Here is a 26,330-nt window from a genome sequence, read left to right on the forward strand (position 1 = left end):
AAACACACCTTCACCTACATCAGCCTCACAAATGTACTCACACAGTCCCAACCCCTCCACTGACAAATTCATACCACACACATGCACATGACTCACACACACACTCACACACATGCACACTCCACATTCACCCCCACACTGGCAGACACACACTCCCGCGTGCACGCACGTGCACACCTCCCTCGTCCTGCAGAGAAGCTGAGGACACGCTGGGGTGCAAGGTCAGGAGGCCAACACCCAAGACAATAAACTGCCGGCGGGTGGAGTGTGCTGTGGGATTTGGCGACTCCAAAGCCACTTGAAATAACTGGAGAGCCTCCAGCGAGGAATCCGGATTTATTCTAAGGAAATGTTAGAATAACATTATAACATCTCTATCCTAACTTTAATTGATCTCAGTGGTCATGAGTCAGGTTTTTGGCACGAGGCCCTTTGCTCAGAATGTCTGCTTTGGAGCCTCACACACTAGCTCTGTGCCCTTGGGCAAGTGGCTTGATTTCTCTTGTGTTTGCTCCATCAAGAGCCAGTGAGAACTGTACCAAAGGCAGGCATCAGTTTGAGATTCTGATGAAAATGAGGTCCAAGGAAAGATTTACCAAGTTTTAAAGTCTTTTTGCCCTAATGGCTGTAATTTATAAGCACTTGCACTTGAAAAAGCCTGTGGGCAGGGGAGAACGATCCTTTTTCCTTCTCAATCTCAGTGTGTCCTTGACTCCTCAGGCCAGTGGGTGATAAATTCAGCTCCCTGGCTAGATGGGCAGCATCTCCGGCTGCTGGAAAGGCCGGATTTGCACCTAACTGTCCTCCCCTCCTGGCCCCTTCAGTTAAATTGACCCTCATCTTGCAAAAATTTTGCTAGACCCCACTGGAGAACAAATGAGAATTTTACTTTTGTGCTCAGTTGACTTGTAAACCGGTAGGATCCAAGAGTTAGCACATTTAATCTGCGATTCCAAGACAGCTCTTCTCAAAAATGAGAGAAGAAACTGAAATCATTTGAACTAAGAGCAGTTAGACCAGTGACACCCTGTTTTATTCTATTTCTTTTCTTTGAGCACATCCAGGATCATCTTTCAAAACCTACAACTCTTCATTATCTCAGTCATCTTACTTTTCCCTCAGGCCGCCTGGCAGTTTACTGCTCAGGCAGTAACTCTGAGCCACACCTCCTCTTTCCTTGGCTTGGCGACGCCCTACACCTTGGCTCCTTCTTTTCTACAGAAAGTTCCCAAGGGGAACTGAAGGCCATGCCCCTCCTTTCCATCCCCTCCTTTCCATCCCATCTCCCACCTCTGAGTTAGGACAACTATTTGATCAGAAAGACTATTTGCCTTAGAATTCCAACTATTTTCTTATCAGAGCGCTCATCTCACCAGAGGAACGTCCAGAAAGAGGCTATTTTACAGCCTCTAAAAACACAAGTACCCCTTGCTCCTCCCCCACAGAGGTGAATTTCCACAGAGATTTCCCAAGCAATGCTCTTTGTCGTTTGCTTCTTTAAGTTTGCACCCATGTTTACAAAATAATTCTTATCTATGCCTACAGACTTGTTGGAATGACAGTCATTTAATACTAATAATAGTTACTTGGGGAGGTGACATGGGAGGGTGGTTTAATGTGTTGTTTTTTGCTTTGTACTATTCTGTATCAATTGACTTAAAAATGAACATGCATCTGGTACAAATTACTATGTTCAGAATAGATAAACAAGGTCCTACTGTATAGCATAGGGAACTGTTATCAATGGCTTGTAGTAACCTGTAATGAAGAAGAATATGAAAAAGAATATATATATATATATATCTGAATCATTATGCTGTACACCAGAAACTAATACAACATTGTAAATCTACTATACTTCAATAAAAAAAAATTAACAAGCATCATTTTTGTAAAAAGAAAACCATTGTGAGAAGGAATTTTTAAAAACGTATACACAACAGTATGGCAATACTTTTTTTAAAAGCTTTAAAATGCACTATTTTTTTTTTCCACGGTAGTTTCTGAACAGCTCCCCCTCAGCTGGCCACTTAAGCGGCACCTCTTTCTGAGCTCTGTTCAGGGCAGGTTTTGAGGTGAGAATAAAAATTACTCTGAATACAGAGCCAACATTTTCCTTCATCTTGGAAGGCACTGTTGAATTATCAACTCATACAGCTTTTGTAAAATTTGCCTGTGGGCTTTTCTTTCTTCAGGCTTTTTTTTTTTTTTTTTTTTGGGTTAGATGTCTCTAAAGACAACAAAAAAGGTCAGTTGAGAAGAGTGTTCAGGGGTTACAGTGCACGGGCTCTTCCCAACGTGTGGGCATCTCCAAAAAGAAAAGGGATCCTTTTATAAATAAATGTCAGTTTCCCTCCGTGAACAGCATCAGCTACACTTCAGATATACATCCTTGGGATTGATTTTAACTTTTCATTGAAGTCTAGCTTCTTTCATTCAAATTCATGAATCTAAAATTTGTCTAATTTCCCATGTAAATGTAGACAGTTCATTTTCTTGGCTGTATAGGATTCTGTTGTGTGAACATACTATGATTTATTTATCCATTCTACTGTGGATGGTCATTTGGGTAGTTCACAGTTTTCTGCTATTATGATCACTGAGACTATGACCATTCTAGTACATGTCTTTTGATAAATTTATGTTGCTTTTCTGTTTGGTATGTGTATAGGTGTGAAATAGGATATGCAAATGTTCAGCTTTACTAGATACCACTAAATAGTTTTCTGAAGTGGTTGGACCAGTTTGCATTCCCACCAGCCAAGTATGAGAATTTCAACAGACCAGTTTTTTTTTGTTTGTTTGATTTTTTCTTTTTAAAACAAGATTTGTGAGGTGGGGGGCAGGCATAGCTTAAGTGGTAGAGTGCATGCTTAGCATGCACAAGGTTCTGGGTTCAGTCCCCAGTACCTCCTCTAAAAATAAACCTAAACCTCCCCCTGCAAAAAGAAAATAAAAATTGTGATGGATGGTAACCTTGGAGAGAAATACTTGCCTGAACCAACAGATGATAACGCACGTGAGTCTTTCCAAGAAGTCCAAGGCGCCATTCACTTTTCACATTAATTTTCTGATCAAAACATCCCAGTGAAACAGATGGAGGTAGGTGTTAAGCCATTTCCTCCTGAAAGTGAGGAAATACTACAGAGGCAACTAAAATGCTTTTTCTAAGCCTTAATAGGCTGCATATCTCCCACTCTAGCCCCAGAGCTTTGATGTTAGCTCCAAATGCCTATCTGAATTTGTTACGGAAATTTCATGCTCATGCTAGTATTTCTACTATAATATTATTAGTTTCAAATAACAAAGTCTAATGCCGTGAACCCGCACAGCATTTTCCAGGCAATCAGCCAGTAAAAAAAAGGGTATATTTATAAGCTCTCAGCTTGACCTTGAAGGTCTTCTGACAGTTGTAAATGGAAAAAGAAGCCTGTCCAGGTTGCTTTCCTGGCCTGGTTGCTCCTTGGACCCACCAAGGAAGCTTTCCAAAATACAGAATTCCCATCCCCAACTCCAGGACAATTGAATGGAATTGCTCAGGGTTGGAACTTGGCAATTTGTATTTTACAAAGTTCTTAAGTGATTCTGGTTCAACTGGTCAATCTTTGGAATCACTGTTACCCCCAGATGGTTTTTTTTTTAAAAAAATTGATAGCCATTCAATGCAAACACAATAGCAAAATCATGAAAATGAGAAGAAAAAAATGAATTAAAGATTAGACTTTTTCCCTTCCTTCAAAATACTCTCTCAAAGCACAGTGTTTGGCCAAATAAAACAAACGAGAGGGTTCAGTTGAAGATGGCTTCGATTCCAGGGTGATAATATTTATAAGTAACAATTATACGGCACTTAATAGTTTGCTGAATGGTGTTACGTCTATTATTTCACTTACTCACTCATGATTTCTTTAAGGTAGAAATGAAAATCCTCAGTTTACAGAAGGGGATATTGAGGCTTGGAGGTTAAGTGCCTCCTGTAATGACAAAATGACATATGATACACATGCATTAAATGGCAGAGCTGGCTCACACACCCAAGTTTCCTGACAGCAGGAGTTTAGTGCTTCAACCATTCTGCATGAGTTCCGCGAGTCTTCCTGGGCCCCCTTGCATTCTCCTTCCCCTCCTCCCTTTCCTCTTCTCCCTTCCTTCAATGTGCTTTTTTAAAATAGATTTATTTAATTAAATCTACTTTTTGGGGGATGGTTAATTAGGTTTCTTTGTTTATTTCTGTATTTAACAGAGGTACTGGGGATTGAACCCAGGACCTCGTGCATGCTAAACACGTGCTCTACCACTGAGCTGTACCCTCCCCATATCAATATGCTTTTAATGTCTACTATGCAACAGGTAATCTGCAATATGTTAGGGAATCAGAGATTAAAGAAACAGTCTTTACCCTCAAAAAGTTCATGCTTCAGTGGGGAGATTAGACAAATCATGGTGCGGTGATGTACCAAAGATCACAGTCATGTCTAGTAAAATGACAGACCACCACAGCCAGGTTGAAATGGGAAAGGGAGATTATGCTATGATCACCGATCCAGCTGGGCTTGTGGATTCATAATCTCCACTCAGACGGGAGGTCCAAATCCTTAAAGGTAAGAAGAACTTGCTTTGATGGGCTCTGCCTTCAAAGGGGGAATGTTTTGTTTTGAAACAATCCCATTGCCTCCAATATCCTGTTGGTACACCCTTCAAAATGTGTCTTCAGATCTCTCATCTATGCTCTATGTGTTCACCCTTTCCCGACTAAATTTAGAAGCACGCCTCTTATTAGTGGTTCATTTACAAAAGAGCTATAAAGACTTTAAATAAATGTAGGGAGGGGCTCAGGGATTCCCTTCCAGGGCTGGTGCAAAGGAAAAACAGCTTCTGATATACCAGGAAACAGCTTTGTTTATACTCAGCAACCGGGCTGGATAGATTGGGGTAGGTAGGTGTGTGTGTATGGCAGAGGTTGGTGGCAGACAGATTTTTCCAAAATACTATTTCATTAATGATAATGAACTACCAACTTTATTTTCAAGCACCTAGAATTATTCAATAATAATAAAAGGCTGTCTGGTGCCCAGTCGGGACCAGCAGCTTCTGGAGCACAGAGTCCACGGTGACCAAGGAGACAGATATGTTCCCGTCCACAATCCCTTCCTTCTGAGTAGACTTCTGAGGCCCCGTGGGTCATTGCTGGAAGAGTGAATGGGAGCGTCACTCTGGAATCTGACGTTTTCCATCATTGCTTAACCCACTGGGCATTTCTGAAGCAGCACACGCTGTCGATGTTCCCTTGTTGTGCACCTGTTCACCCCTTGGTTTCTGTGCCTCTGTTCCTTCCCAGTTCTCATTGCTCTGAGCGCTCGGTCTCCCTTTCTTCTTCATTATGTCTCCTCTGGACAACTGTGGATCCTCTTCCCTGCTCTCCCACTCCAGGGTCTCCAACTTTCAATCTAGTTCCATCTTTCACTTTTTTTTTATTGAAATATACTCGATTTACAATATTGTGTTAGTTTCTGGTGTACAGCAAGGTGATTCAGTTATATATATGTATTTTCAGATTCTGTTTCATTATAGGTTATTCTAAGATATTGAATATCGTTCCCTGTGCTACACAGTAAATCCTTATTGCTTATCAGTTTTATGTGTAGTACTTTGTATCTGTTAATCCCACACACTTAATTTATCCCTCTCTTCCTCTCCTTCCTTTGGTAACCATAAGTTTGTTTTCTATGTCTGTGAATCTGTTGCTGTTTTGTATATAGATTCATTCGTAATAGTTTTCAGATTACACATATAAGCCCATCTTTCACTATTTCATTGGAGTTATTTTATGTTTTTTCCCCTTTCTAAATCTAAATAATAATAATTGACAACTGTGCGGGTTTTAAGAACATGTACAGAGAAAGTTCCATCCACTGTCTGAATCAACAAGCACTTACTGAGAACCTTCTGTGTGACAGGCATGGTGCCTGGTACCAACCCCAGCAGGAAGTACTAAGTCTGGTCCAAGATAACATGGTCAGGATGGGACAGGCTCAGACACAGTCTTCTCATCCTCGATCCTAGGTCTTTTCATCTGCTACAAGGTGGTTCCCTAGGAAGCAGCCCCTGAGATGATGATTGGTGTGCAGGAGGAGGTTTATAAGGATCTCTTGAGACCAAAGCCTTTAGAGGGGGAGGAGAGGAAGCAGGATTGAGTTGAGAGAGAAGTCAAAGGACAAGGAAGTCAAAGGAAGTCTTAAGAGTTCTGAACATGGGATGGTGCCCCAGAACTGCCTGCTTTTGAAGTAAGACTGGTCACTGGAGGTTGTCTGCTGCTGGTCCTCATAGCCTCGGGGAGTGAGTCCTTCAGTCCTGCAGGGAGATGGGGAGGTGGGGTGTGTCTCAGCCATTCACCACGCCTCTCACCTCGCTCACATTCACTGGAGGTGACTGACCCGACTTGTTGCCTTGAGCCTTGGTATAAGAGCCAGAAGCTCATGGAGACAGACAGCTGAGTCCCTGCAGCAGCACCATCGCCCTTGGTGGTGGCAGAGCAGGAAGGTTCTGGAATGGGCCTGATCAAGTCCCACCAGATAAATGAGCAAAAGCCAAGGTCAGGCCAAGACAGGTAACCCTACTTCCTGCCTCAGCTCTTCCTTTACAGATGCTGTCTCTTTGGCCTGGAACGTTCTTCAGTCGTCAGGTCTCTGCTTACACATGACATCCTCTATGCTGTCTCCTTGGACCCAACCTAAATTAAAATCCTGGAGACACACTTGCTTAATATCCTGTACTTGACCTTTGTCACACTCATTACTCTATGGCCCAATCGGGGACTATTTATTCAATGTTTTCTTTCCTAGTGGGACTTGGGTTCTGGGCCATACCAAGCTGAAAAAACACACAGTGACTTCACACTTCACACCTTAAACCTTCTGCCAATCAGATTCAGGCAGCCCAGTTCCTCACCCCAAATAAGTATCTGTCCTGACCACAGGCCACTAGGGGAAATCTTTAGGTCTGCAGAGGATGCCATGCACCGAGAAAACTACACAAGAGCCAGGTTCCCGAATGAGTCCTGGCTGCCTAGAAGCATCAGAAAAGGCACCAAGGAGAATCCACTCCAGCCATGAGCAGGGAAGGCAACAAGAACTGTAAGGAGGCAAGGGTGGCAGCCTGAGAGTCAGGAGAGCCAAGCTCTTGTCCAAGCTCGGTAGGATCCAGCCATTACCATACTTCATGACTTCCTCACCAGCAAAAAGAAAAAGTGGGATGAAGTGATCCCACGGACCCCACAGGTTCACAGGAAGGAACTTATGAGCACGAGAACTTGAGTTCCATGTGTTACTTATTCCCCAACGGTCTCCCAGATGGGCACATGGAAAAGCGGAAGGAAAGACAAACCTTCCAATCTGGCTTATTTGGGAGAAGAGACCCTCAGTTCTTAAGAAATTGAGTGGGAGCAACACCCCAGCCTTACCACGCCGTGTGCTCACTGGTACACCGCCGGCATCTATAACACATGTTCTTGTAACTCCTGATGTCAGTGGATAGGCTCCCTTCTGTTCATTGTGAAGGAGTTAGCAGAAGTGAAAGGGTGTGGGTAGCAAGAAATGGGAAAAGCAGGTTTGTCGAGCCCTGTCACTGTGAATGCCCAGTAATTTAAGCTGTGGAATATCAGATAAGCAAACAAATCTCTTAATGGTAGGAAATGACGTCTGGACTCAGCAAACTAAGAAGAGAGATTGCGCCAGCTATTAAAGAGCCCTTTCCTCTCCAGGGACCATCGCTTCTATCTTCTTGTTGATAAAGGAGATGAGTCAGGAGCTTAATTTTACCTGGAACACGAGGCGGTATTGTAGCCACAAGTTCCCAATGTGGAGAAGCCTGATGGAAACAAGAATAACGGAATTTGGCAGAAAGGAGGTGGGAAGACCAGAAGCAAGAATCTCAATGATTCAAGGGGAGAATCAAAGGAGTCAGAGCACACAGCGCTTCTGGGCTCAGCCTGGAGGGCGTTGGGGCGGGAGGAGGTCCCCAGCCAGTGGGGATGCCCATGGCAGCATCATCCACAGTCTCCCTTCAGCCTGCACCCTGTCTGTCCAGCTCAGGGGAGGAATCCCATGACAATCTGAACCCATTTTACCACCATTTGATCAAGTCATTTATGTGAAGATTCTTTGTATATGTATGCCAAGTACGCATCACTTATCAGGCTTACTGTTCCACAGCCTGTCTTCAGAACATTTTTGGGTGTTAGGGGACCAATGAATGATAATAATAAAGGTGATGATGATATCATAATCGTCAGCATAATAGCTAAGTACCGGAAACACTCCCAAGCACTTTAAGTATATTTTCTCACTTAAATCCTCACCATAGCCCCTTAAGGTAAGTACTATTGTTACCACTATTTTACAAATAGGAAAACTGAAGCTCAGAGAGTTGAGGTAATCTGCTCAAGGTTTCAAGGCTACTCAGTGGTGAAGCTGGAAGTTCAACCCACAACTATTTGCACTCAGATCCATATTCTGAGTTAATATGCTCAACAATGAAGCCAATAGCAGGCATGGGGCATCAAATGAGTGCCCATGAATGCTCAGTTGTCCCAAGCACTGTCTATCAATAATCTCACTTAAATTCAGTAGCCCATAATGCAGGTACTATTATTATTGTTCTTTTAAAATTAGTGTTATTATTACAGAAGACAATGAGACCTGAGAGGTTCAGTAACTTGCCCAAGGAATTCAAGTGGTAGATTTTGGATGCAACCCCAGGCAGTCTGACTCACAAGCTCACGCTGTTAACCACGAGTTCAGTTTAGAGAGGGTCCTTCTTGCTCGCTGAATCAGTGAAATACTGACTGTGTGTTGGCAATAAACTGAATTCCCAGGGTAGATCCTTTCTGTTCAGCAAGTTCAATTTTATATTTTATCCACTTCAGCCCTTCCCAGGGGAGCAGAGCTTGGCACCCCGTTGATCATCAGCAGTGCGGATCTCGGGGCAATTTCTTCTCTCCCCTGTTCACGTTTGGGCTTGAAATATTATTTTTCATCATCAGTCATATTCCAGCAATGCTCCTACGTGAACTGAAGGGTGATGAACTTGTTTCCGCCTCCCTCACCCCATGAAACTGTCTAAACCTTCCTAAAATCGTTATGTGGCCGACTGCACGCTTACTTTGCTCCTGTATACCTGCTGGGATATGAGCCTTGTCACTAGTGAGGGCCAAGCTCTCAGAACAATGCTGGCTATTATAAGTCGAGTCTGTGACCTGAAGGGCTTTGGGATTTTCTGACATTAGACCTCCTTTGACTCAAAAGTTCTAATCCACCCCCAGCTCCCTTTCTCCAGTCACAGCATTGCCTCATCCCTTCCAGACCTCCCACACTTTTGAAAAGGCCCACTAAAGCGTTTCGAATGTCCACCTCCATTTCCTGCAGCGAGTTTGGGTGTAAGTTTCCTGGAGTCTTATCAGCATGAAGAATCTCAAGCTGCTTCTGACGTCATCTGCCCACCTCCCAAATCCTCCTCGGCAACCCATCATAATTTGATTCCAGATTAAGAAAATACCAGTTCTTCTGTGCAGACAATGCAGCATGTCCTGAGGGTTTCGCAAGGTCTTTGTCCTTATCTCTCGTATAACACATGATCCTTTGTCATGTAAGAAAGACATTCCTTTTGCGTCCTTACTCTTTTGTTTATTGTTAATTGTTTTTTTCCCTTTGGATGCTTCAAAATGGCCATTTGTCTCTCTCTATGCTTTGTCTTTTTGAGCTAAGACTTGGCCAAGCTTTAATTTCCTCATCTGTCAAGGAGTTGAACTAGATCAGGGCCAGAAACCTTTTTCAGCAAAGGACCAGACAGTAAGTATTTTAGGCTTCTGGGCCATACCATCTCCATGGCAACTACTCAACACCACCACTGCACTGGGAAAACAGCCACAGACAATACCTAAATAAGTGAGCATGGCTATGTGCCAATAAAACTTTATTTATGGGCCGCTGAAATTTAAATTTCATATAATTTTCACCTTTCATGGAATACTATTTTACCAACTGTATAAAAATGTAAAAGCCATCCCTAGCTTGCGAGATGTATAAAATCAGGCAGTGGGCCAGATTTAGCCTTGGTCTAGATGATTCTAAATTTCCTCCACAGAAGGAAAGAGTGGCTGAGAAAGACAAAGTGACCCATGCTTACACAGCTGGTGGGTGAGGGGCAGTTGGGGACCACAGCGTGAATCTGCTGGCTCACTGTCGGGGTCACCCCCACCACTGAGCACTGCCCCCAGCACGTAAACATACACAACTGGGCTCCATTTATTAGTAGAATGAGATCATTTAAATTTTTTTTTAATTTTATTTTTTTAAATTTAATTTTATTGGGGGGTGTGTGATTAGGTTTATTTATTTATTTATTTTAATAGATGTGCTGGGGATTGAACCCAGGACCTCGTGCATGCTAACCATGCTCTCTACCACTGAGCTACACCCACCCTCAACTAGAATGACATCATTTTAAAGAGTTACACGTTTGGGGACCACTCTTTACCTTTTGCCTGGAAATGTTGTATCTTAGTATTTAAGCAAAAATGTGACTATGAACACTTCACTTGAATGAACATATAAACTACTCGCTTCTACAAAACACTAAAGAATTTGTATAGAGTATACTGTGGTTATGATTAAGGTCAAATTCGACAATGGCTTAAATCAGCTCAGAGCAATTTACTGATGTTCAACATTTGTGACACTTGAATCAAAAAAATAAGGAAATAAAGTCAATGTCTAGAAAACTCTCCTGGGCGAACTGAATGGAGGTACTAAGTAGAATAATAACCCCACATGTACACGAACCACAGACACAAGCACACGAAAGGGAAATGTTTGGTGCGTCCCCTCAAAGGCTGGTGAGATCAGCACAAATATGTTCAAAACTCCCCCCATCAGCCGCATACAGGCTCTGCCACCTCTACCCTCCAAATACAAAGCGTTCATGACAAAAGGCCGAATCAATCACAGAGCAGCTAGCTTAAAATCTGAAAGCCTGTTTTAAAATCTGTCAGTCACACCATCCAAGCAGATTGATTAGGCAATAAGATAGATCCTGGCAAAAGTCTACATTTTCCTTTAACCTTTTTATCTGCTAAAAATGGGTGAAGTGTTTTAGAGATGTGTGTGTGTATGTGTGTGTGTGTGTGTGTGTGTGTGTGTGTGTGTGTGTGTGTGTGTGTGTGGGTGAGGACTGGGGGTGGCTGCTTTCAACATTCAGTGCTCCCTCTTCCCTTTTTGGTGCCCAGGAAAGTAGGAAGTGGAAATTGGGATAAGAAGGAATTTCATGAAAGACAGAACCTAAAACACGTTTTAGAATGGGAGAGGAGGGAAGAGGAGGAGGCCCAGAGAGAGGAAAGTCTTCCAGCAATTCCCATCTGCAGCGTGGCTTTTAGTTCCTGAATCTTCACAGTATTTCAGCAGTTTCTCAACTTCCAGGAGAGTCCTTGCCTTGGCAGCCAACTCTGGCAAGTGATCCAGGGAGAGAAATTACCGCAGAGAGGAGAGATGCCTCGAGTAGCTTTCCAGATGGCCCGCATCTTTCCCTTGTCATGCTGCTGTGGATTACTGGCTCCCTCGCCTTCCTGAACTCTTCCTGGAGCCTGTCTCCACTCACACCTGGGAAGAAGAAAAATTGGAAGTTCTAGCAGAGGCAGCCCCAGTGATGCAAACTCAAGTCTCTACCTACCGGACACAAAGCTGACCTCGTAACTAGTCAGCAAGCGGCACTAAAGCTCCCAGCCAACAGGCTGGAATCCACCCCTATGTGTGAACCCGAACTTGCAGGTGCCAAACCATTTCACCCTGCTCTCCAGACTTTCGGGGAGTTCAAGGCTCCATCTCACAAAAGAAAAGGACCTGTGCTTTTTACTTTGCAGAGGAGGAAATGAGCGGTTTAACTTGTCTTCTGGGGTAAAGAGGCCCTTGGCCTTGGTTTATCATCTTGAGTGTGGTGGCTGGCCTCCCCCATGCCCTTAACCACGCACTTGGAAAGGAGGATGTGGGCGTCCCATGTCCACACAGTCAGAAGCCCTAGACGTTCTCACTTTGTGCTCCCCTGGTTCATTCTTGGGCATATTTGACTCCCAACCTCTCAGTTTTATCCCCCTTTCCCTGCCCATCTCTAGATCTGTGGACTTCTATTCGTGTCTTTATTTCTGCCACCAACATTGGGTGCCACGATGTGCAGGCACTGTGCCAATGTTGGTGGGGAACAAGATAATGGAGGCCCTTGTGCACTTGGGACTTAAAGTTTAGCAATGAACAAGGCAGCAGAGAAATAATTACCTAAGTATTTGCATCCTTACTGTGTGGTGAGTGCTGTGAATATTTGTAGGCAACCTATTCATGCCAGGTTGAGGGTACAATGGTGATAAAGAGACACCCCCATTCCTATTTGCATGGAAACAGACCATCAATCACACAATCACACTCATGAGTGCTGCCGTTACAGTCTGAGAGTGTAACAGGGGAACCCAGAGTTCAGGGAGTCAGTGGCGGCTTCTGGGAGGCAAAGGTGTCAAAGCAGAGACCTGGGGCCTGGCTAATTGGTTTGGCTTTTCTGCTATATGCTCAGTGGTATATGTGGCCCCAGGAAGCCCTCCATGATGCAAGTTCTGCACCTGCCTTTTAGCTGTATCTGGTCTTGCCAGGGAACTACCTAGACAAGTCCAAACCTTTCCCTGGGACTACCCCAAGGTCCCTGACAGTGAGTTTCTGACTCGTGGACCATCCAACTGCTTCAGCTTCGCTCACCACCCAGCATAGGGCCTCCATGTGGTGGCCACTCACTAAATACTGATATTTAATGTACAGTAAGTAATTTCCACTTATTTGATAAGCAGCTCTGGTCCTTTGTGTGTGGGGGGCATGGGGGTCTTCTCTCACATTATTTGCACACTTCTTTTGCTCTCTGGGGAGAACTTGTTGCTAACTTGCTTCTTAATCTTTAGCTAATTACTGTTCATCCACACAAGGCCAACTGCTCATTCATATGTTAGCCCCTGGGGTGGGTGCCTCATGACTGATGAACGGAAACCCATGGCAGTCCACCCGTCCTGGACGCGGCTGCTTGCTCAGGGGGAGCTTGGGCCCCAGGTTCTCACCCCCCTTTACTACTTATTCTGTTCAGTCCTCGCTCACTGGGGGCATTGGCTGGGCTCAGTGAACTAAGAAGCATTCTGAGACCCAGGAACACAAAAGTTGTGGTTGCAGGTCTTCCCCTGAGGGGGTGTTTGAGCAAGCCTCTCAGTGACCTGTTGCACCTCGCCAACAGGAGGAGTCACAGGGCAGCCCTGAGCTGACCCCCCGGTGGGCAGGGAGAATCCTCATTAAGATAATTTGGAGGCATTTAACAGAGATGAAGTTCAGGGTCAGTGGGTAGCATGGTTCCTTGGAGCTTTGAGGAGGAGAGCTGCTGAGGAAGGGAGAGGTGCTCCAGAGCCCAGACAGGGAGGGGCTGAGAGAGGGCAGTGCCTGGCCAGGAGCTGGCCACCTGTGCTCACTGGGAAGACACTGCCCCGCCTCTTGGTTTACTTCACAGCTCTTTCACAGAAGTATTTCTGCAAGTAGTCACCCAGTTCTCCTCTTGGGCTTGATAGAAGGACTGTCATTCATGTCCCCAGCCGACAGGTGGGCATCCCCTTTGATGCCAACAACCACTTTCTAATTCTCAAGTTGAATTCACTCCTTCCTTTTAGGCATATGATCTGTGATGACTCGAAGGACTCCCAGAAACTACCCAAACTGCTCAGGTTTGAGCTTTGGGAATAAGAACTGTTTTAAATCATCTACATAATAGAGCCACATTGTAGAAATAAAATAGAGAAAATTAAGGGAAAACACATATGATCTCGTTAACCTGACATTTTATTATTGTTGCCATTTTGGTGTACTTTCCTCCATCTTCTTCAAATACATTTCTTTTTTTTACAATGCTATAATAATGTGCATTAAAGTCAGCATCATATTTTGCTTTTTGTTTCTATCCAATCTTCACAATAATGAATTGGAATGGCTAGATATTATTCATTGAAAGAATAGCTCATATTTATCTTAATTGTTCCTTATGGCTTTACATTTTCTTGCATCCAATTTTTCCACTAGTGGAGTGGCACTGGAAGCAACATTTTTATACAAAATCAATGGTGCAGTCTTAGGAAAGAGCCTGAGTCGTGTGGCAGAGTAGCTCTCTCTGCTGAAGGCTGGCTTAAATCAAGGAAGCTTCCTGGGGTATCTGGAGTGAGGCAGTGCTCCGTATGGTGGATAAGACTTTGTCCTGGACCCTGAATTTGTAACCTGTCTCATTTCTCATCTCTACAAACACTTGCCTTATGCTCTCTCCACTTCCCTGGACTCACGGTAGATGGAACGTGGCCACTCTTGAGCTCCTGGGTTCAAATCACCATTCAGTGAGCACTGGAGTCAGAGAAAAGGTCTTTGCACGGCTAAAAACTCTCAGGAACTCATAGGAAAGGCAGAGTCACCCTCGGGCCAGCTCACAGCAGTTGTGCACAAAGATACTGACAAGATTGGAAGCTACCGAGAAATTCAGATGGCAGCAAGCAGTGCTAGAAGGAAAACTACCAATTAATGCACAGCTGGCTGGGGACATGGCATAGAACACCACATATATCATAGGGTCTGACTGAATTATGATGCATTTCCATAGAGGGCACACATAATGATGTTCTTGGATGACAAACAAAGGTTGAAGTTATTTTTGGTTAGGTAGCAAGTGCTTCTTAGAAGTTCCTGCTTATCTCTACCCACACACACTCCGCTCAGGTGGAAATGCAGCGGAGAAGGCTGAGCATGTGCTTTGGAGATCATATCTCACGCCACCTGACGTTAGGCAAATTCCTTCATCTTTTTGAGTCTCAGTGTCTCTGTCTATAAAATGAGAACAATGATAGGTATCCTGCAGAAGTTGCAGGGAAGATTCTGTATTAGAATCTTTATGAAACACTCAGCAAACACCTGGCACTCAGTGGATATGAAGGGTTCCGGGAGGTAACGGATGCACGTCTGACTGAGATTTGCATCCTGCTGCCTAGGTCACCCCTCCAGTGGCAGCACGTCAAGTCTCCCTCTCTGTTCTGTCTCCGAGCACAAGATGGACTGACAAGGGGCAGGTCAATACCTTCTGAAGTTCTAGTCAGAAACTTACAGGGTGAAGAGTGAAGAGGTTAGAAGCCAGCAACTTTGTGGTCTTGGCTGAATTTGTGTCACCTGCTCTCTACATTCTTTCTCCCCCGCAAGTTCCCATGAGGCTGGAGCTGCCATTACCCTCCAGCTCCAAGACGGTGGTGGGCTGCTCAGGCCAGCTCTGCTCTGAGCCTTAAGGAGAAGCACTCTTTCTGTAGATAGATTTTCTTTGGATTAACCATTCCTGACCCTTCCACCCTAAGAGTAATAAGAACCAGAAGGCCAAGATCAGGGGCCAAGGAGGCCATTAGCCTGGTTTTAATCCAGGCCAACTGGGCCTGCCCATTCTGGGAGAAGAGGCCTCCCTGCCCATGAGGTCTATCCTCATTCATCAGGGACGAAGGCTCCAGGTGGTCACTGGCACCAACGCTTTTCTTACCTGCAGAGCTCTCTCAGCATCCGCAGTGTAGGAAGCCAGCAGAGGGTCCTCTATGCCTAATAAGCCCCTGCAGCACCCCCTGCAGCCATTATCTGATTCCCTAGAGGGATGATCTTTTGCCTGCTCTGGTTTTTAGGACCAGTCCATATTCCTGGTCTGGGCTGGGCCCTGGCTTATCACTGCTCCCTTACTATGAGCTAAGCCTTGTCGGTGAGGACTTTTTGGTGATAGGTGAAGAATAAGAAACCAAGGCATTCATTATCCAACCAACATTTACAAAGTGGCTAGCTCGTCCCAAACACCTCCAGATGCTGCAGATTCAGTTGAGAACTAGCCAGTCCCCGCCCCACGTACACATACACAAATAGATGAATTGTTTATTTGCAAACAGTATTGCATGCTACAAAGAAAGTAAATGAAGACTGTGTCAGATAGAGGGGCTGGGGATTGGTCAAATAACCACAAGATGATTTGCTATTCAATTGTCCAGAGACTTAATCAAGCCAATTTCCTTATTTTAAGACTGAACAGTGAAATTTCATGTTCAGAATGATTGTCAGAAGGTCTGAAAGATTAAATTGTATCCCTTATACTTATTTTTAAGGAGGGAAGGAGAGAAAATAGGAGGGAGAGAGGAAGAAAGGGGGGAGGGAAGGATAAAACTATGGTCTAGAAGAGTTTCTCACAAGGTAGAGAGAATCCAGTTAACCCAAGCACACTATTCCCAAAGAATTCCAGCTAATCAAGGATCCGCTGCACCGAATAAAGCTGTATCTTTTTAATTTGACTAGTTAGATGGAAAATCTAGGAAATAGTGCTTGTATTTATATATTTTTTTGATTTTGAAAATCACCTTCTCTTTTTACTAGAGAAAATCCTGGCATGGTTTTTATAAATATTGTTTTGATCTCACATATATATCATTCTATAATAGTTCCTTTTGGATTTACAAATGACATCCTAGTCATCTGTGGTCTATATATAACTGCCAAAATGACACATTTGTAAAAGTTACAATATTTTTTAGATCAAAGTGAACCAATTTAATTAAAATTGATTCACAGCATGTTATCACTGACCTTGCAAATAGTTCGGGGTACATCCTGGACAGTACAAATTGCTTTTGTTTTTCTTGATTGACTAATAAAAGGCAGGGACATATTTCTCACAGTGAGTCCAATTAAACTGAGTGTGACATGGGCAGGGCCTGCATGGTTTAGATGTGAGTCCCTTACCGTCTATAAAAACAGCTTTTAAAGTCAAAGGATAAAGGACATGACCCTGAGCTTGGAGCAGAACTGAGATTTTCCAAAGCAGTTTTCTGTCATATTAAGATTCACGATTCAGATTAAGAGCCTGGTCAGAGTAGAGGCACTCTTTTGGGTGTGGCAGCCCCAACTTAGGCAGACAGAAAATCAGAACAGTGTAACTAGTAAGATCTGGAGTTTCAAAACGTGGTTCCAGGGGAGACACCTGAACATCGCCACTGGAGTTGGGAGTTGGTTCAACCTTTTCTCCACCATCAGACACTCACGTAATGATTGATAACCTTTGAGGGCCCAGGAGTGCTGTTTGTTATACTTAGTAGCTCATGCAACTACCTTGTCAAGTGTGTACCATTATAGGAACCATTTTGAAGATTGAGGCTTAGTCAGATATCTGGGCAATCTCACGTACTGGTAACTGAAGGGGTCAGGATTTCAACTGAGGCAAGTGGCTTGAGAAGCCACACATAAACATTCTGCTTTGAATCTATCTAAAATTTTTGTTATTTCTACCTGAATTTTTTATTATAAATTTTTGTTAAGAGAGAAAAAAAAAAGATTAGGTTGTTAAAACAAACCACCCACTCTCCAAACCAGGCTTAAAGACCACCCACTTAGAGTAATCAGAACATCTCTACCTAGTGCTGCTGTACCTGACAGAGAGGGGCAACTGTGATCTCCACAGAGAGGTGAAACCTTTGCCCTGGGAAGGGCCTTAGAGCCTTCTCACTGAGCTCAGGCGCCTGGGACAAGGATGAGAAGGAGGAGACAATGGCAGTAACGAATAACAACAGCCATCACTGATTGAGCGCTAGCTCTGTGCTGGGCATTAAGGCATTATGCTAAGTACATTAAATGGATTATCCCCATTGAGCCTTTCCCAAAACTTTTGAGTCAGGACTGTTACCATTCTGAATTTTAAAAGGAGGAAACTCAGACTTAAGCTATGTGCCCTGCCCAAGGTCATGCAGGATTCCTAAGTGACAGCTATTTGAACCCTCATCTATCTGATTGCAGAGCCTGAGTTCTTTGCCGCCTAAACTCTATGCAGCCCAAAGGTCACACCAAGCTGAATGTCATGTCATGAGGGATCAGGTCAACTGAGTCAGAAACAGTCCGCTAAGAAGAAAGTGGAAAGGATATAGCAGTTCAAACGTGTTCATCGAGCCACTGATTCATTCTATTATTCAACAAATATTTCTTGCACGCTCACTATTTGTTAAGCTCAGCTAGTTCCACTCATGAGCTCTTTAATTTGTTCAGCAAACATTTACTGAATGCTTCATCCTGGAGAGATAAAGATAAGTAAGTCCCTGTCCCCAGAAGCTCCTGCTTAGCGGAGAAGTTACGTTGACAAATCTCTAAGAAAAAAGTCACTAACCCAAACAAATCAAACCCCACTGACCCCGGGCTTGCTTTCTGGACTGCCCCCTTCCTACTTGCAGGACCTGGGGGCAGAGGGAGCTCACCGCAGCCTGAGGATGGGGGAAACTGGTTTCAGAGCTCCTGCTGTTGGGGTATGCTGCCCAGGGCGGGCAGATCTGCGAGAGGTAGCACTTTTAAAATTCATTTCTGAGTTTGGGATATCCAAAGACAAACCCAGATCTTAGTTAGGGGAGGGAATGCAGATTGAAATGACAGGAGAGGGGACTGGGGAGCAGAAAGATGGGCATGGATTGATGGGTGTCAGGGTGAGACAGGCCCTGTGTACAAGGGCAGACATCCCTGTGATGCTTAAAGAGCTCTCTGACATGACTGTAACCCCGCAAGCTGAATTTTACAGAACATCCCAGAACATGTCAGTCTAAGAAACACCTGCTATCCTCAGTTTTGAAGTACAACCTAGTGACTGTGCCACTGGTGATATGTTGAGCCTTTAAGCTGAACCCCACTACCGCTGCTCCCCAGAATCTTCTCTATCGACACATCCTTGACATCACCCAACACCCTGCAGCGATTTAAGTGTTTCCTAATTTTGCTTTTTATGATATACATATACAAATCTTGACCATACATGGATATTTTCCAAAAGATAAGAATATATTTTTAAATAATTAAATTTATACATCAGAGGCTTTATCAGACACATACTCTGAGCAGGTTAGGAAAGAAAGGCTGGGACTGTCCTTTCTTCCCAAATCCAACCCTGCAGGTTAACCTGGTTCCTTCTTCTAGGTTGGTGTGATATTTATTCTAACCTGTTTTATTTTTCCCTATCTTATGTGAATTATTTTTTCTTTTCTTTTTTTTTTTTAAATTTAGGTATAGTTGATTTTAACCTTATTTTATTGAAAAAAAACTAGAGGGGAAAAATAGATGAATGAACAATCATATGGGATGGCGCTAAGGAATGATACCTTTTCCGAGTGCTCGGTGGTTGGCAGGCACTGGAAATAGACTCATTTAATCTTCACAAGTGCCCCACTGGGCAGCACCAGTAACCCTTACAAATGAGGGACCAAGGAGCAGAAAGGCTCGAAGACTTGTCTTCAGTCTCGTGATCAGGAAAATAGCAGAGATGGGATTTGAACCCAAATCTGTCTGGCTCTAAAGCCCTTGTCAAGGCCCAGCATATATTCTGATCTCCCACCTGCCATTTGTCCAGGTCCTGTCAGCAAGTCCTAGATCTAGACAGAACTGTGCTTGGGGCTTATGAGGCCCTGATGAGAGGTCACTGGGAAGGAATCCTCTCCCCAGCCGCCTCCCCCAGTCAGATTATTCAACCACAGTTGAGGAAAGAGGAGGAGAGGGAGAGAGAGAAGGAAATCAGCGCAACCTGACACATTTACTCCCTGAGAGCTCCTAGGAATGAGGGCAGTGCTCACCCAGCAGGACACTGTGACTGTCATCAGGCCGGGAGACCCAAGGAGGGCATCCGGATCAGGGCAGAGGTGACCTGTCCAGGCAGGTGACCTGCTAGCAGAAGTCGCTCCAGGAACTGGGAGGGGCCCCAGGGAGCGGTGGGGGAGGCTCTGCCACCACCGAGTCTTGCCATCCAGATCCAGCCTCACTCACTTGGTGAAGGAGTGGGGGAGGGGAGGGGTTTTCAGAGGCATTGAAATGACGCATGTGGCCAGCATTTGGGGAAATACTGAAAACCTGGGCTCCAAGACAATAGAACCTGTTCCTACGGGGCCTGTTCATGTCTTTCTTTCTTCTTCTTCTTTTTTTTTTTTATTGAAGTAAAGTTGATTTACAATGTTGTGTTAGTTTCTGGTGTACAGCATAGTGATTCAGTTATATATGTGGATATATATTCCTTTTCAGATTCTTTTCCATTACAGGTTATTACAGGATATTGAATATAGTTCCCCGTGCTGTACAGTAGGTCCTGTTGTTTATTTTATATATAGTACTGTGTGTATCTGCTAATCCCTAACTCACTTCTTTAACAAATATTTTTTGAGTGCCTCTGTGTGGCTGGCATTGAGACCACTGGTTGTGAATAAAACAGACACAGGCTTTTTGCCTTTATAGTTGGTAGTCTGGAGGAGGGGGCATAGATAATAAACAAATTCAAATGGTAAAATGACAAATTTTAAGCATTGCTCTGCAGGCACAGTGGCGTGGGCCCTCGGGAGTCCTCCATTCAGATCACAGTCTTTGGGAGGCCGTGAGCTGGAGCTGGGAGGTACCCTGACAGGCTTGCTCGACAAGACAGTTCTGTCTGAACTAGTTCATCCTGCCTGAGCAATAATACGTGACAGACTGTGCTAAGAGACAGTCTGCGCTTGCCCTGGAGGAAACTGAAGGTGGCCCGAGAAGACAGAATTTGGACCCTCAGAGGGTGGGGGGACATGCAGGTGGGGTAGATGGAGGTGGAAAGGGAACTTCCGGGCTCTTCTCACGCCGCTCTTGGGCAGCTGTGGGCGTAGGAGGAATGTCTGTGAGCACCAGAGCAGTAGATCAGATGGCTGCTTGTTCAAGACTATTCACTCCTTCCCTCCCGCTCTGCGGTGAGCGTGCAGTTCCCTGTCACTTGTCTTTGGGCTCAGCTGAGCGACTTGATGTGAGTCAGTGGGTTGGGAAGTGATGTCACAAAGGCCCAGACAGTTGGGACTGCCCTCCCGCTCCTCTGCCACGGCCACGAACAGAGCTTTCCCTGGACGGCGGCTACCCCTTCAGCCTGCGCTGCAGAGAGAACGCACAGACCGAAACCCAACCCGAGACCAGGAGCCCAGCCCAGCCGGAGCTCAGCGCCTTCACGTGACCCACAGGAGCCACGCGGACTCCTGAGCGTGAGAACGAGAGCTTGCTGTGGTAAGCCGTGAGGTTTGGGGTGGTTTGTTACACAACACGATGTGGCAATCGCTCATTGACACAACCGGTACCTGTGCCAAGAGGTGCTTGGGTGAATTAGCCCCCGCTTGCCCAAGCCACCCCAAAACAAACAAAGTGAAAACAATGGGTGTACTATGCAAATACAGCATCAAAAAAATTCCTTAGCGTTTGCCTTCCTACCATATTCCAACTCTCGGCTCCCACAGGAATTCAGGAGGTTCCACTCGTGAGCGCAGGCCCGCCTCTGCACGTGGGCGCGGCCGCCTCCAGGGACCAGCCGCCCCCTTCCCGCCAGTCCACGGCCGCTCGGAGGCTCTGATCTTCAGGGATAAACGCGGAAGCTTTCACCTCTCCTGTGCCTTGACTTGTCTGAATCCCTGTGGGGATATGAACCAAGGCAAGTCAAGTGTCTTCCCCTGGCCTCACCAGATGTCTGTCTACTAACAGCTCTGTGAGAACAGCAGGGCGGAGCACACGGGGTACGGACACACAGCAGCTGCTGAATGGCATCTGAGCACAGAGGGAGAGGAAAGGGGGTATTGCGGAGGCTTTGGTCCAAAGGGGCTGTCACCTCCTGCCAGCGTGCTGCTAACTTCCATCTCTCAAACACTGTCCCTGATGCAGGACTGGGAATCTGCTGTCAGGAGCATGGGGATAAGCAGTCTTTGTCTGGTTCTCTGTAAGTGTCCATTACATCCTTCTCACCCAGCACATCTGCCTTCTCTGGTGTGTATTGCATTTAGGTGGCAAAAGATTATCAAATAAATCTCTATTCTTTTTTCTTGGTCTCTATCTGACCACCTCTCTTGCCTCATTTCTGTTTCTTCCCTCTTCTATTTCTCCTCCTCCTTTTCTTCCTCCCCTTTGTCTTCTTCTCTCTCTTTCTCTCCTTTCCTTTTCTCCACCCTCGCACTTACTGTAACTAGACTCTGATTGGTTCTATGTGGATCAAATGAATATCTCTGGTCCAATCAATTGGGCCCAGGGTGCAAGATCATGTTGAACAAACATTTCTGCAGAGAGCCCGTTTTCTGTGAATGGGGAAGAACAGGAAGTTAAGGGGATACTGAAGGTGAGCGGAAAGCCCCGGAGCCATCTACCCTAGGCAGGGCCACCTCTGTGATTCCTTTGTATCTACACATTTCATACAGTGCTGAGTACCAATATATAATTTGTGGAAGCTGCAGACTGACTGATTGACTGGTTAATTACAGGAATATTTTTATACTAGGAAAGAAAACCTACCTCAGTGGTGACAAGGGAGTATTAAGGGAACAAGATTCCTCAGCATCCCCAAGTAACACTGGACAAATAGCCAGTTAATAGGTGAACAGTCTCAACGCTGCCACCCCTTTATTTTCTCTTCTCTTTTCCTTGCTCCTCCTTTTCCCTCTCTTTTTGCTTCCTGTATTTCAGAGTTTAATCTTCCACTTTTCACTAGCACTTTTGCCTTGGCTCTTCCAAGCTTCCCAAATCAGGGTTGTAAAGGGAAAAAAAAAGAATGTAAAACAGTGGGCAGAACACTAAAACCTTAATTAAGTTTTAGCACAATCTAGCTGCGTGACCTTGGGCAAATTACTTGATTACTCAGGGCTTTTATTTCCTCAAGCATTAAAGAAAGAAGGAAAGAAAGAAAAAGAGGACATGATGGTTTGCAGGCGATTTCCTTGGAGCCTTCGATGTCTGCAGAAGTGTTTCCGGGGCAGTCACGGGGTAGGAAGTCTGATGGGGGAGCCCAACCCCAACTCCAGCCAGCAGAGCACCTCAGGTTTAGCAACAGGTTAAAGATGTAGGATTCTACTCCAAATGGGACTAGCTGATCTCTAAGATTCTTTTCCATTTCAATTAAGAATTTTGTTAGGTGGCAAGGAAAGTGTTTACAGGAGCTTTAAAAAGAGAGTGCGTGGTCTGCATTTCTTTCGTGTGGAAGACTCTGGAGATCAAGGCCAGGGTGATTGCTCCAATATCGGCAATGACCCTCACCCTCATTCTTCCTGCTCTGCCATCCTTAGCATTGGCTGCTGGCTCCCGTCCTCACAGGTGCCAAATAATTACTGAGCACCTGTCTACATGTACATGAATGTTCACACGCATAAAAACGCGAAGACCACCAGGAGTTTCTCCAGGTACCCTGTGTGTGAAGTCTTCTACAGGCAGAGTTAGTAATTCCCACCTCTGGTGCCCACTCTACTTGGCTTATATGTGTCAAGTATTGTGTTTACCAAGTTGTATTTTATGTTATCTTTCTGTATGTTAGACAGACCTGGGCTCTTAACAATAGGCACCGTGTCTTACTCCTCTTTGGGCTCCTGATGCCAAATCCAGTGCCCAGCACCCAGTAGGAGCATGGCGCTTGGGGAATGGATGAGTAGGTGGATGAGCCAATGCATCGTTCTGTCCTCAGCTCCCATAGCCCATCTCTAACAGAGGGGGATCACACCCTTTGGTCATGTTTGTTTCCCCAGGGGAAAGGGAGAGGAGGAACAGGACACAGCTGATCACCTGCAGGTCTGGAGCTGCAGAAGAGTGCTGAGCTGGACATTTGAGGGACATCTGAGAATTCTCAGCATATATGTGAGGATTATAGGATAAGTTTAAATAAACTTGAAGTTTAAATGTATGGGATACAATGAGATCAGAGTGGGTCAATGGAGAAGAGAGAATAGGGAAGTCTAGGGAACACCCACATTAAAAAGTGGGTTAAAAAAAGAGGAGCCTGCAAAGGAGACAAGAAGGAATGTAAAAGTAGAAAGAGAACAGAGGTGGGGAGAGCTGCAGAAGGAAAACCTGGTCAGCAGTCAAATGATGCAGTGAAAACCTACTGCATATAAAACAGATACACAACAAGGTCCTACGGTGCAGCACAGGGAGCCGGGTTCAATATCTTGTAATAACCTATAATGAGAAAGAATATGAAAAAGTATATTTATATATATAACTGAATCACTATGCTGTACATCAGAAACTAACACAGCACTGTGAATCAACTGTATTTCAATTAAAAAAAAAGATACAGTGAGGACAAGAGATTCACCTGCTTGGTCCCCTTTTAACCAGTCTCTTGACTAGAGTTCCCCTCTTAACCAGAGTTCTAGAGAACCCAATCTCACTCTCAATCCCCTCCAAAAGAAGCACATTTTCCAGAAGATCAGAGGAATCTCTTCCTCATCTAACTATCACCACGGCACCTCCTTGGCTATATGGTAATTCTGTCTACAGCAAAAGCCACTTACAACTAAAATATATATTTAAGAAAAGAAAGCAGTTCTTGCTGTAGAGATTTTATGGCTGGATGGTCATAGCTTAGGTCTGTTGTGGGGTAACAAGGCCAAAATCAAACTAAGACGGGTTCAGAGGAGCAACCAGAAGCTGAGTCAGTTCTGCAGTGTTTCCCAAAGTGTATGCCAAGACACTGGTTATAGGGAGATGATGAGAACAAACACCACCAGCAAAAGAATCTGGTGGTTAAATGAGAACCAGGAGATGAGAATCAGCTTGCTGAGCCAGAGACTGGGAGGTGGAAGCTCACAGTCAAGAGTGAGAGAGAAAGGTCCAGAGTTGGGGCTCAGAGGGCAGAAGAGAGTGACAGCCCAGCCATGTGAAACTCCAGCAGAGACAGACAGAGTGCCAAGCGAGCTCTGGGAAAGAAGAGGTGACTCACAGCAGGGACCCAAAGACCACTCCCAGATCAGGACCGGTGCCTCGCCTGTACAAGGTATTCATGCAGATTCAATGATTTAGGTAGGATTTGAGCTGCACTGGGAGTCACACAGAGAGGTGTGTGGGAAGGTCACTTAGGGCAGGGGCAACATTTGAACAATAAATAGCCTGGACGTGGGGTTAGCTCTTCCGCAGGTGACTGCACAGGGGAGTGAGGGGTGGTGAGGCCTTAGCTCTGTGTGTTCTCAGCATCTCCCCAGGGAATGGAGAGCTACTTTCAGCCTTGTGCTGTTTCAGGGCACAGCCCTAGAATGAAACAAGACCCACTGCCATCATCAATGCCAGCTTTTGACCGAGAGCGGCCAAAACCTGGGCCAGGCAGCCCAAATTCCCGCCTGGACAAAGCAGACACCCCGACTCTCCTGGCCTCGGCCACCTGTGTGGGGCCTGCTCAGCCAAGCTCAGATTCTCCATTACTCCGTGCTGCAGGCTCTCAGGCAGGGCCTCAGCTGCTTTGTTTTGTGGCTGTTCCTCTGAGCCAGGACAGCGATGCTGGAATCTCCTCCCCAACCCAGACTCTCACTTTGTTCTGCAGGACGGCGCCACCGTTGTGCGCTCAGTCATGCCCCAGAGTCTTCCTCTCTGTACACTCTCCAGGCCAAGGAAGCAGGAGTTGCCGTGTCCTGGGTTTAAAAGGCTTGAGAGCTCTTGGGTAGGAAGAAAGTGTGGAAAAAGATATGGAGTGAGAATGTCTATAGATGTTGCAAAAGCCCAGCACCGAGCCTTCTGGAAAGACTTCAAATGAATCCTCACATTCAAAATACAACATGAAACAAAAAATAGAAAGCTGTCCCTTTGTTCAATAGGCCCTTATGAGAAACTGATGAAGGCTGGGAGACGTTAATTAAAGAGTCAGCATCATTTTCTGGCCTCCCTCTGGTGGTTGATCTTTAATTTCTTGGTAGTTCCCTTAAGCGCCTAACAGTTCTTCCTGACTATAAAAAGGGTCCCCACAGTCTACAAGTCCGCATGCCGCTACTGCGACAAATAATAAAAGTGCTGATAAAGACACTCAGAGAAGATGAGTATGCCTGGTGAGGACTGTGGAAACAGGTGAGTGAATTCCTCTATCCCGACTGATCCTCGCAGCGAATGAACGAGAACTGCGTACAAGAGTGAACAGGTATTTCAGCAGAAAATCAGGGAGACATCCTGGGCTGCAGTCTTGGCTTGGCCATCTATCTGCTGGTCAAACTAGGTCAAAGTACTTAACTCCGTAAATGGAGATAATCACATCTACTTTGAGCATAGTTGTGAAGATTCAGTGAAATAATTATGAAGAATTTAACAGGAGTGTCTGGCACCTGGTAAGTGCTTGGTAAGAGTTAGCGCCTCAGTGTGAAAAATCTCTGCCCTCCTTGTAAGGCTGTCCCTTTACACAGAACAGGTGGGAACACGGGTTCAGAGCCTTTGATCAGTAATCCCCCTCCCAGGAATTCACCTTAA

General features: G+C 45.1%; 1 long non-coding RNA gene across 2 annotated transcripts in view; it reads right to left on the minus strand.

The window, feature by feature from the left end:
- Positions 1 to 4,991: 4,991 nt before the first annotated feature.
- LOC141575023 (uncharacterized) overlaps positions 4,992 to 26,330 on the minus strand; it is a 77,855-nt gene continuing 56,516 nt past the window's right edge. For both annotated transcript variants that reach the window (XR_012502241.1, XR_012502240.1), the window contains exons 3-4: positions 21,345 to 21,541; positions 4,992 to 11,651 (exon numbers count right to left, since the gene is read on the minus strand). This is a non-coding gene — a long non-coding RNA (uncharacterized LOC141575023). The remainder of the gene's footprint in view (positions 11,652 to 21,344; positions 21,542 to 26,330) is intronic.

The sequence above is a fragment of the Camelus bactrianus genome, chromosome 25, assembly GCF_048773025.1.
Source record: "Camelus bactrianus isolate YW-2024 breed Bactrian camel chromosome 25, ASM4877302v1, whole genome shotgun sequence".
Lineage (NCBI taxonomy): Eukaryota > Metazoa > Chordata > Mammalia > Artiodactyla > Camelidae > Camelus > Camelus bactrianus.